General features: G+C 33.9%; 1 protein-coding gene across 2 annotated transcripts in view; it reads left to right on the top strand.

The window, feature by feature from the left end:
• LOC131675316 (dynein heavy chain, cytoplasmic) overlaps nt 1-12484 on the top strand; it is a 995688-nt gene that overhangs the window by 65020 nt on the left and 918184 nt on the right. The window lies entirely within an intron of this gene.

The raw sequence follows: 12484 nt of genomic DNA, 5'->3' as shown, positions 1-12484 counted from the left end.
TCCCCAATTTTTCATGCAAAATTGAAATGATTGTACCTTTTGGTACCCCTGTGGCCTCAACTAATTCTCGCAATTTTAATCTTCTATCACTCAATACCATATCGTGGATTTAGTTGACCATTTCGGGCATACTCATTTCTATGGTGCGTCCTGAACGAGGTTCATCTTTTGTTGTTGTACGGCCGCGTTTAAATTCATTTATTCAGTTCTAAACAGTCTTAAACACAGGGGCAGACTTGCCATTAATGGCGTTCAACTCAACTGTGATTTCTTTTGTGTAAGGCCTTTCAAATAAAAATATTTTATCACTGCTCGAAACTCTATTTTTCCCATTTTTCAAATAAACCAATAACTTTTCGTTCAACCAACGTTCACAAAAAAATGACTTAACGAATCGAGCTAAAACTTTGTACGATATCTAATTAGTAGTATTGCTTGCCAAAAACATCATAATTTAAGCTTGACGAGCGCCATCCCTTGAATTTTCTAAAGACTTATTGACCCCCCTCGTAAATTACATAGTACTAACAAGGAAAGTACCCAGGTATCTCCCTCCGATTTTAATAATACTAAGATATGTTATAGTGCATCAAAAAATAAAAGTGACCCTCAAAATCACATTTTTTTTAATATCTTCGGTTTTATTCAATATTTATCAATAAAACAAAATGGAAAAGAATTGCCATGAAAACCGCAACAAAAGCATAACCATATAGGTTTTTATAATAAGGGTTGCAACCCTTAGATTTAATAGGGGTAAAACTGTATTTTCCTAGTATTTTTTTCATGCTTAATTTTACAGAACTATTACAAAAATATAAAAAAATGTTTTTCAAATACAAAATGACAAAAAAAAGGTGATCTATTTTGGTGTTTCCGCAAAATTTTTTGTTATGGGGGTGAACTACCCCTAACCCCTATTAAGAAGCAACATAGATAAATAACACAATAAATGAATCCTCGGTTTTTATAAAATTGTGGTATGATATGGTGCATTGAAAAATAGGTAATACGTATTTTTTCGGCTAATTTTCACTTCTAGCGGACAAAAATCACCCCCGTAAGTTACCTTCAAAATCATATTTTTTTCAGTATCTTCGGTTTTATTTAAAATAAAATAGAATTAATAAAATAATAAAATAATTAATAAAATAAAATAGAAAAAATTTTTCATAAAACAAACAACATAATAAAGTGAAAATAATAACGGATGAAACGTTAGATTTCTAAGAACCATTTAAAGATATGGAAGCTGAAATTGTTGAAGATGAAATTTTGCATCATTTTCCAGATCGTCCTTTTTCACCAACAAATGAATGTACTAAAGATGAAGAAGATATATCATATGATTATAAATTAAAAGCAGTGGAATACTGGAGAAGCAGTAAACAAAAAAAATTTGAGTCTTGAATCAGTGAAACAAAAGTTTAAGAAAGTAAGTTCTATAAGGCAGTTGCGACGTTGGGCTTATGCTTTGAATATAGGAGGGGCATATAGAAAGAAAAGTTCTAGAATATGTCAATTTACATTAGAAAATTTTAAAGCTGCAATTAAAGCGGGATTGGTCGTTCATGATCCAGACTTACGTAAATGAGCATTACAAGCTCAAAAGAAGATAGGCTATGAAGATATTAGATTTAAAGCTTCGAGTCACTGGCTTAATTGTTTCAAGAAAATACACAGAATAATATCAAGAAAAATTAATAAATTCGTAACCAGAAAAACTTTAGAAAGTGCTGCAGAGTTAGAAAAACATGCAAATGAATTTATAACTGATGTTAAACAATGTACAGAAGAGGTAGGAATGGAAAATGTATTCAACTGTGATCAAAGTGAATTCCAGTTAGAGATACATTCTGGTAGAACATTAGCTGTTGAAGGAGAAAAACAGGTGCAGTGTGTTGTTCAATCAGATTCGTCTACAACACATAGTTATACAATACAGCCTCTAATATCAGGTGATGGAGAATTACTTTTACCACTTTTCCTAGTTTCAAAAGAAAAAAGTGGCCAGTTTGGACTAGTTGTTGAATCTAATTTATTTCGACCTAAAATGTACATGTTGAAGCGTTAAAATCTGGAAAACGGACTTCAGGTATTTATCAATATTTATTTACCGAAAGTAAAATTTTTACGACAATACCCGCAAGCTATACAACAACATTAATAAACATAGTTTTTTTGAGATCATTTTAAAATTTGGTTACAAAAAATATTGATAGATGACAATTCGCGCGAGGCGAATTTGTCCCGTACGAAGGCCTTTCAACAGCCGAGCAGCCTTTGACTCGGGCGGCAGTCAGGCTCTCGGGCACCTCGTCCCGTTCGCGCGTCAATAACGAAATCTTCGTAGATTTGAATCCGGGCTTCCGATACCGCCATCGTGAGATATTCGATCGGACGTATTCGTATATATCTATCCGTAATCGGTTATATATAAGCATATGGATATACTCAAGCGCGTTTAATAGTACTTATAACATTTATTTTATAAAGCTCAAGTACATGAATAAATGATAGAGCGAAAATAGAAAGAGAGATATATATATATAGACGCGTGTTCTTCGCCTCGCGTTGTCTATTAGCTATAAACAATATGGTACTCACTTATTTTTTTAATAGAGTTATTGGCGCTCGGTCCTTCATGTATTATTATTGTTTTTTATTTATATGGTCTTCCTTCTTTTTGTTTTTAAACGGATTGTATGGTCCGTCAAATGTATGCGTATATATGTATGTGTCCAATTGATACAGTGGATTAATATATTTTCTTGGTCCTAACGGCTTGAACAAATTGCCTGTATGATTGCTGTCTTTCTTTGGCTTTTATTAACACTCAAGCTCTGATGAAGTAAACTGAACTAAACTTTTAATTAGGTAAAAGAATAATACCGGATAACTCGGACAAATTCAACCAAACTAAATTTATATTTCAATTGCCGAGATAAACTCTGAATTCGGAAATATTGCGGCCTTCTTGCTCTGCGCTCTGTCCTGACTGATTAATCTTCCTCGTCGTTTTCACCAGTTTATTATATATTCTTTGTCCCTCGCATTCCGTCTCTCTCTAGCGCATACGCTTTAGACATTTACGTGTTTCTAATCGGCTCGTATTACTTAGCCAAGCACGCTGACTGCAGCATGCTGCGACAGCATGCTGCAGCAGCGTGAATCAGCTTCTCCCGCTCATTCCCACCGAGCCGCGTACACGAATACTGCTAGCTATGATGTTTTATCGCTATAACCTTGGCCTTAGCACAACACGAACAGGACTCTCGAAAGCGAAATTATAATCGTAAAATATAACAATTGGTACGTTACGTAACAAATATATTTTCCGAAAGTTGGTCCTAAAAGTATATTATTATTAGATTCTTGAAGTGGGCATTGTCCTAAAATAGTAGAAGAAGTTACACCTGTTAATAAAGACGTAAATATAAAAAAAATTCCTACAGGAACTACGGGAAAAATTCAACCTTTAGACGTATTTAGCTTTCGCATTTGGAAAAATTATGTTAGACATTTTTCCGACAAAGTAATTTTAATGGATTATGATATGCAAGTGTATAAACGTAGTAATATTATTAAACTGCAATCTCTAGTCCACAACCAATTTTCATCCCCAAGATATAAAAATCTTATTAAATATTCTTGGTACAAAAGTGGTTACCTTGATGTAAACCCTGAAAAATTTGAGAACCCTGTCGACTTCAGCTTTAGCGATTCTTGCAAAATGCATTGCGAGATTGAAGGCTGCAGTAATATTGCAATAGTTCGTTGTGCTTGGTGTAAAAAATCTTTATGCTGTAACGGAGTTATATAAGCCGACTATTCGTTGAAGAATACTTGCTCGCGGCCGTCCGCACAATATTTATCAAAGGAGGGCTCGGGAGGCACGAATGCTCCCACGACTGAATGGCACACCGAGCGTGTGTGCCAATCGCGCACGAATTGAAGGAAAATCGGGAAAACGAACGGGTTAACGCAATAATATATGACACATATATATATTATTAATTTATTAATACAAACACAATAAAAGAAAATGAAAGAAAAACACACAAATTAATAATTAGACGGAGCATGCGCACTCCGTCTCGCAAATCGGCCTATTACAAAAATCGCTAATCCGCTTAATCGGATTATCGGCAATCACTGCCCGATAATCCGCTTAAGCCTAAGCGCCCGCGAACGCACTCGCGACCTCAACACCCGGCAACGGGGGCCGGCATCACTGCCCGACCTGCACCGTTGCACCCGCGAACACCCCGGACATGCAAGAGAGCGAGAGAAGGAGAGAGAGAGAGAGAAAACCGGCACCGACCTTCCCAACGGCGACCTTAGGTGGAGATGGCCGCTCCCGGTCAACGGCTGCGGCTTGCTGCTGCTGCTGATGTTGTTGCTGTTGCTGTTGCTGCTGCAACGGTTGCTGTTGTTGCTGTTGCGGCTGCTGTTGCTGCTGGTGCTACTGCTCAGCCGCTCGCCGGATTCGCTCACCGAACACGCGCGCGCCGGCGGTACGGGCTTCGCCCTTACCCACGCACACCGGTGCTGGGCGGCAAGGCTTGGCTGGGCACGACCCAGCCACTCACTCCTCACTCACAACAAAAATGAACCACCGATGCGCGCCCACACACCGGGTGCGCATCCACAAAACAAAAAAAACGTGGCGAAGCACCGCACCGCTTCCAAAAACTCACCGAAAATCCAAAACGGCGACGAACGAAAACAAAACGCGCGCACGCGATCGGCCAGCCCAAACGAAAACTGCCGATTTCCCCCCTCGGCCGCGCTCCCCCATTCCGCTCGCTCCCCCGCATGACGATCCTGGCAACGGATCGCCAGCTCGTCGGCCGCATCCAGCTCCGCCAATGCCCGTTCGCCGCACCTCAAACAGAGAAAAACCAGGCATAAGAGTGTATACCAACACACTCTCAGCCCGGGCGTAGCGAACGGACGAGAGAGAGACGAAAGAGAAGTCGGCGAGCCGAAATTCTCCGTCACAATGCTTCAAACACTTTTTTGAAGATTATCATTATTGTTCATCATTTAAAGAATGAATAAAACTAATTGTGAAAGTTCATAAAAGTTATTGAAAATTTTTTGAATATTAGCTGATTAAACATACGTATTCCCTACTTTCCAGTGCTCTATAACATATCACAATTTTATCAAAATCGGGGATTCGTTTACTGTATTATTTATCTAGATTGCTTTTTAATAGGGTTTAGAAATAGTTCACCCCTATAACAAAAGATTATGCGGAATTTGTCCGCTAGAAGTGAAAATTAGCCGAAAAAATACGTATCACCTATTTTTCAATGCACCATATATCATACCATAATTTTATAAAAACCGAAAATTCATTTATTGTGTTATTTATCTATGTTGCTTCTTAATAGGGTTTAGGGGTAGTTCACCCCCCATAACAAAATTTATGCGGAAACACCAAAATAGATCACCTTTTTTTTATCATTTTGTATTTGAAAAACATTTTTTTATATTTTTGTAATAGTTCTGTAAAATTTTACATGAAAAAAATTCTAGGAAAATACAGATTTACCCCTATTAAATCTAAGGGTGCCAACCTTATTATCGAAACCTATATGCTGTTGTTGCGTTTTTCATGGCAATTCTTTTCCATTTTGTTTTATTGATAAATGTTGAATAGAACCGAAGATACTAAAAAAAATGTGATTTGAGGGTGACTTTCGGGGGTGGTTTTCACCCTTTTAAAGTGCATATCCGCCGATAAAAAAAATACGTGTTTTTTATTTTTTGATGCTCTATCACATATCTCAGTATTATTGAAATCGGAGAACGACACCTTGGGTACTTTCCTTGTAAAAATCGTCTTCAATAAAACTTATTGAAACATATTTTTCTTTTTTTTCAATAATAAAATGATTGCTTACCTAGTTAATCATGAAACATCATAATTTATATTAATAATGATAGAATATAAGAATATAAATAATCAAAATAAAAGTGTCAAATTGTTATTTATTCTTTAATTAATAACTGTAACGGTCCTATCTATGAGCTATTTTCTTATTTTTACTGGATTACTGCAACCCGCTAAACTCATCAACCTATTTATATCAATTAGCATATTTAACGGCACCACCTTATATATTATATAATTGACTTAGTATCAGAGTCAAATTTCATGACCATATAAGGAGCGTGACGTCACCTACTTATAGATATAGATATAATAGTTTTTGTTGTTTAATTAAAATACGTTCATTAAGAGTAATTTCGATAAAACAAAGCATATTTTATATAGATTTTAGGGCATAGATTTAGATTATAATAATTTTAATTGCTTTTAACTACTAAATTATATTAAATTTTAATATGCAAAAGTTAATTTGTTTATTACGGTGTAAATATTAATTATTGTAATAAAACGAATACTCGAAATCCGAAATAATTATTTAAGAAACATGACTAAGAATTCATTTCATCGATAATAACTTAGATTTTAATGTTATCAATAAATAAACAAATAATAATTTATTTAAACAAATAATTGTATATAGATTGAAAGCGGTAATTTTGTTCATAACAACGAGATTTTTATAATTTAATAATCTTAATTAACTAATTTAGTATTTGCATTATAAGATTTTACAAAAAACCGTTATAAATACGAAAATTAATTATAGTTCAAATGTTATTAACTAATTGAAGTATTTCTTTTTAGCAATTACTTTTACTAGTGATAAACTATTGATCTATGTAAAATTTTATCATTATTTTATTGTAAATATTGCGCTATTACTTTAACTAACTTTATTACTTAATAACTTTTGACTTTACTTTTTGCAATTAAGTGTAAATTATACTCAAATGATCTATATCTACTTCTGTAAAGTTTATAAGTTTTAGGATTTCGTTATTACTGTTTATTCTCTTATAAATTAAAAAAAATGATTTCGCACAATTGCGTAAACAACTAGAAGAGAGCTGTTCTGCGAAAATAACCGGAAAAATCTGTATATAAATAGGCTGATTTTTGCACAGGCTAACATTCATTCATAACCTTGCAAAGTGAGCGCTCGAGATCGAATAAACTTTGCTAATACCTAAGTTCTTTCTCTCAAGTGATTAACTGAGCAAATCCTTTCTTTCCCATTGTAATTTATGCTCGACTCATAGAACACTTCGCGCTATGAGAAACTTGGGCTGAATTGCATTTTTTTATAAGCAAGACTTAAGCTCTTCTTATGGGACACTTCGCACCATAAAAAACTAGGATAAAGTCTATCTTTCCTTAAAATCCAATTTATATAACCATAGATATTCATTTATAATTTTATTTTAAAGTTAATATTCATAAGCATTTCAAAAATTGAAACAAATTCTTACTCATTAACGCGACAGACCACGAGAGTACGAACAATCTTATAAATATATGATACGTACATCACATTTTTCGACTCTAATTACTCATTCCTAATCAAATTCTAATTATATAAAAGATATAACATAAATTCTTAATAGTCATTTATAAGTTATACTTATAGCAATTTTCACAACCTTTTGATTACGCATATTTAAAACTTATAACCGTTCTTATTAAAATACATGCTGTTTCGGAGTTGCTGATTACTGACATTGTCCGGAACAGACTTTTTAGTGATTACTAAAAGGTAAGTTGGATCAGGTACCCATATAAAGTGTGGACTTACCGTATGTTTACCGCATAGTTACTCTAGGGAAAATGATTATTTGCATATTTTCTTTAAAAATTATTCAATGGTAATAATTATTTTAACTTACTTTTATAATAATGATTATATACACTCACCACTAAAAGTTCTTGTGCATTTAATTAGACCTATAATTTTTTGTGTATTTTTCAACGCTAAATCCAAATCTACAATAAAAAAAGAGTTTTATTCTGCAAACTTGTGCTTTTTTGCGAGAAACTTCATTTATTTCAATTTTTTCTTGGTTTTTTAAAGTTATAAAAAATAATCGAAGATACAATACATTTAACTTCAGAATTGTATTATAAGGTAAAAATTCGCCGAAAACTATGTTTTTACTATTTATTTCAAGCAATTATAATCTTTTGTGCGTCGTTGAAACGATAAAAAAATCAGAAAAAGGAAAAACTCATTCCAAATTTTGCTGAAACTTTTTTAAAATTTTGTTATACACGTTTGGAAGAATATATAGGCATTATAAATACTATTCTAGAGGTTTTTCAGGTCGTTGATTATGAATTCGATGTCAAATTTTGTAAAAGACAACATCTTGGGACCGTTAGCGGGAAGTATATGTCGTATATTCATCAATTTCGTTGAAAATCAACAATTTGACAACTACTTTGAAAGTGTTCCAAAATTTTGTTGATACCTCTTTGAAACTTGACCATGCTGCCTTCTTATCGTCTTTCATAATTATGTTTAAGTTTTCACCTCTAAGTGAAGTACAGATTTTAGGTCCATTGAAAATGCCTTCGCTTCATTTAACATCTGTTTTTTATAGAATGCTTTGCCGAAATATTCGAAGCATTGTCCATCTTCGACTAAAGCCTTGACAAATTATTACGTCAATCAAAGCTTTATATGAAGAAGATATATCAAAATTTTGGACGGTTCAGAGAACGGCTTTTTTATAATATTCTGTTTTTGAGGTTGTAAAGAGCAAATTGGTTTTATTTTATTAATTTAAAATTATTTCCAGCTAGTGACTATTTACAACTTTTGGGGGTTCGGGAAGTAAGATTGTTCCTACTACTGAACGGTAGTACGTTACGCGTTTACGGACGCGCACGTTACGACATTCGTGTATGAGAGAGTCTAGGATGAGAAGAAAGGAACATAACAAAATAAAATAATATAAAATAAATATGCTGATTAATTACTAACAGTTTACGTTTGACACTCACGGAAGCTAGAAGTGTTATTTGCGCTGTGCTCTCTTAAAAACTAATCTACTGATCCAATCAAGGTTTCAATCAACAGTTTGTAAATCAAATGAAGTGTCCTTAGTTCAAACTAATAATAAAGTGACTCATTTAAAATGTAACGGCCTAAAATAGCCATGCTATCAGAGGGCGATATGCCTATCCGCGCAACAAGCAGCAATGAAAAGTGGAAACGCATAAATTATTATTATTTTAATATTTAAAACGCATTTCACATTGAGTGGTCGGTCGGGCGGGGGATGAGGGACTCTTGCGCATGATCTAACAGTTCTAATCTGATAACTCATACGCCTCAGATCATAGAGGGGGCGGCGGCGGGGGCGCCTGATCTCAGAAGGAGAGGGGGCACCTGATCTAAGAGTGCTGCAAATCGCAGGAGGAAAGGAGGCGCCTGATCTAAGAGTTCTGTTCTCATAGATCATGCACTTAAGATCACTGATCTGAGGCCCCCATGATCTGAGACCCCCCTGATTTGTAGCCTGCCTAGTTTATCTACTGTTATCGCCAAGAATTAAAAATATATTTAGTGACAAGGGCCAACCAAGTCCTGGTACGCGGCATAAAGAATGTTTGCAGCGCGGTATAGTATAAAGTCGGAGGCCAAGAGTATATCGTATTCACACTTGTCTCATCCAAAACATATAAATGCTTAATTTTTACTGTGTATATTTAGTATAGTTATAGCTAGCAAATAATTTTTCAGTATACGTAAATATACATAGAGATGAACGCGATCTCGCAGTGAAGCATCTAAGAGACTGAGCGAGTTTTACTTGTAATATGCTACTAGTTTTAACATGGCTACTAGATTTAAAATTGTGTATACAGACGTTTCTTCAGTGAAAAAATCTGAAAAAGTAGTAGTCGAGGATGAAACTGTGACATCCAAATGCATGGATGTAGACACTTCAAGGGTAGCAAAGGAAATGGAAGTTGAGGCATTGTCTTAGAAAGGAACTTCCGAGAGTGAAGAAAGAGGAGAAAGGAGTTCTAAAGATGAATACTTGCTAAATCAAGAAAGCAAAGCTCCTTAAACTTTCAATCAACCTAAAGTCATCACTTAAATATCAACCAGTTAAGACAACATTAAAATGGCACTCGGACAGTTAAGGCAAGATCACTTAAATAACAACCAGTTGAGACAACATTACTGAGGGATCCGGACAGTTAAGGCAGGAACATTCAAATAAATAGTCAGTTGAGATGACATCATTATGGGACCCAGCCGACTAAGGCAAAATTCATGTGTGACCCGCTAGCTGATGTAAAATCACTAAAATTCTTAGCCAAATTGTGCAAGTTTACTTAGGTTCAAGATTATCATGATGAATTTCATTTAGAAATCCAGACGGTTCCGAAGAATATTATTCTGAAAGTAAAGATTGCTCTATATTGAGCATAGCCAAGATACAATAGAATCGTCATAATATGACTGCAGCACCAAACGGTTCTTATTCCACATTCGCAAGTACAAAAATATTCTGTAACACTTTCTCGTCCATCCTTTGACTTATCCATAAGTACAAATATGTGGTGGTTGTTACTGCCTCTGTATCTTGCTATCATAAACGCTTTTACCAACAAAATATTAAAAATATCAATGTCGTAGTAATGATAATTATCATATTAATTAAATATTAATTATAATTAATATGAGCAGTCACATGCCTTGCATTTGGCTAGAACTTTTGTATTAAAAAAATTCCGTCTTTTTTGTGCTGAACATAACATGATTTAGCGTTGAAAATTTGGTATGATCTTAAACAGACTTCATATAAATCTTGCAGTGTTAGTATTGGAAATTGAAGTAATGCATTATTTTCTTCATTGTCAAGAAGAGAACATTCTATATCAACATAAGGCACCCTTACTTTCGACATGTTATAGTCTTCAACCATGTTTTTTAATTTATTTGGTGTATTTTCTTTTGACATCATTTCGTTTGCTATGAGTTCATTATTTCCGTTAGATGCGGTTCGGTTGTGAAATAGGTTTAGCAAGGTCATTTGTAAAATTATCTATATCATCATATAAAGTAACATTATGTGCTGGAATTGCAAATATTTGAAATTTTTTATTGTGGCGACCGAAAACTAGTTCAGTTATCCACCTTCCTTTAGTTACTTTTCTTGTTTTATTAACTCCTGTTTGATCGATACGATCAGATTCGAGAATCAGAACATTCAGTTCTTTTTCCTCGAGAAATGAGACTACATCTCTGAATCCTCTATCTATTATACAATTATAAAGTCGCCAAGAATAATTACAGATAGTTCTTCTGCATATCTGTCAAAACAATCTCTTAGAATGGAAGTATCGTTGTGATTTGCATCATAGTGGCCGAGTACAAAGAGCATGTACCCGTCTAGCGTACATCCCGCCATGGGCTTAATTAACGGCATTTTCTTTTGCTCACTCCATAGTTGTTTTTGACCAGTCAATATCCTCTGTGAAATATAATAATAGCCCCTACATTATTTGGATTCCTAAATAATTTCTTGCCTATGGTGAAATTCCTAATTAGATTATTCTAAGCAAGAGACATATAGTTAACGATTGTATTTCAACAAAATCCGAAAAGAATATCTAATTGATCATTTGAAAGAGCAGTTCTTATTTTAAAGTAGTATAGCAATATGTTCTGGTTTGCATATTCACGAAATTGGTTGAATTGTTTTTTGTCATAACCACACCATGATTTAAATACTTTATCAAAAACAACATCATCACTTTTTCGATTTTCATTGTAACATTAAAACATCAAATTACTTATAATCATATGGTTCTCAAGAGGTACCTCTTGATATTTTTTTAACAAGTGGTCAATGTGTTTCCACCTCTAAATGAACACTCCATATAGGTATATTAGGCTTCATACAGAATTTATATTCTATAAGTAATTTCTTACACAGTTTTAAAGAAATCGACATAATGTATGACTATTATGTTATAGTCTGAAAAAAGATAAGTCTGGAGTGTTAGGATCAATAGTAACAGCAATCTTAGGATCTGTCTGAATCTTATTGTAACAACTTCGACATATCTTAGCACTGATGTAATGTCATTCACTAGATTTACTTATTGCTTCTTTGCATTTTGCACAAGCCTCAGATTATTTATTAGAGTAAGAACATATTCTATATTAATAATTGAAAACAACTGATCTTTTATTTGTCTTTGTCGGTTTCCACATCCTAAACATGTCAAAACCATTTTCAATTGATTAAAAAAAAAAGGGATGGTTATCTTTTTTCATGAGCAATAGTCTATCAATGTACAAACATTTTGAGACCTTATACTTTACTTTGTATTATTTCTGTTTGAAATTATAGATGTCTGAAAAACAGGCTAATTTTGACGTCATTTTTTTAAGCTCAGAGACAAATCTAGTGTATATAAAAGATTTTGATGCGCTCAATCCGAATCTGAGCTGAAAATTTACCCTATATATCAGGTTTCCGAGATATTCTAACCTAAAAGTGCCAACAGAAACAGTTTTTTGCTATATTTGAGCTCTTCTTACATCACGAATTTTAATTT

This window comes from Phymastichus coffea, unplaced genomic scaffold (assembly GCF_024137745.1).
Source record: "Phymastichus coffea isolate CEN01 unplaced genomic scaffold, Cenicafe_Pcof_1.1 PCOF00018, whole genome shotgun sequence".
Classification (NCBI taxonomy): domain Eukaryota; kingdom Metazoa; phylum Arthropoda; class Insecta; order Hymenoptera; family Eulophidae; genus Phymastichus; species Phymastichus coffea.
This window is presented reverse-complemented; position numbering and strand designations above follow the sequence as displayed.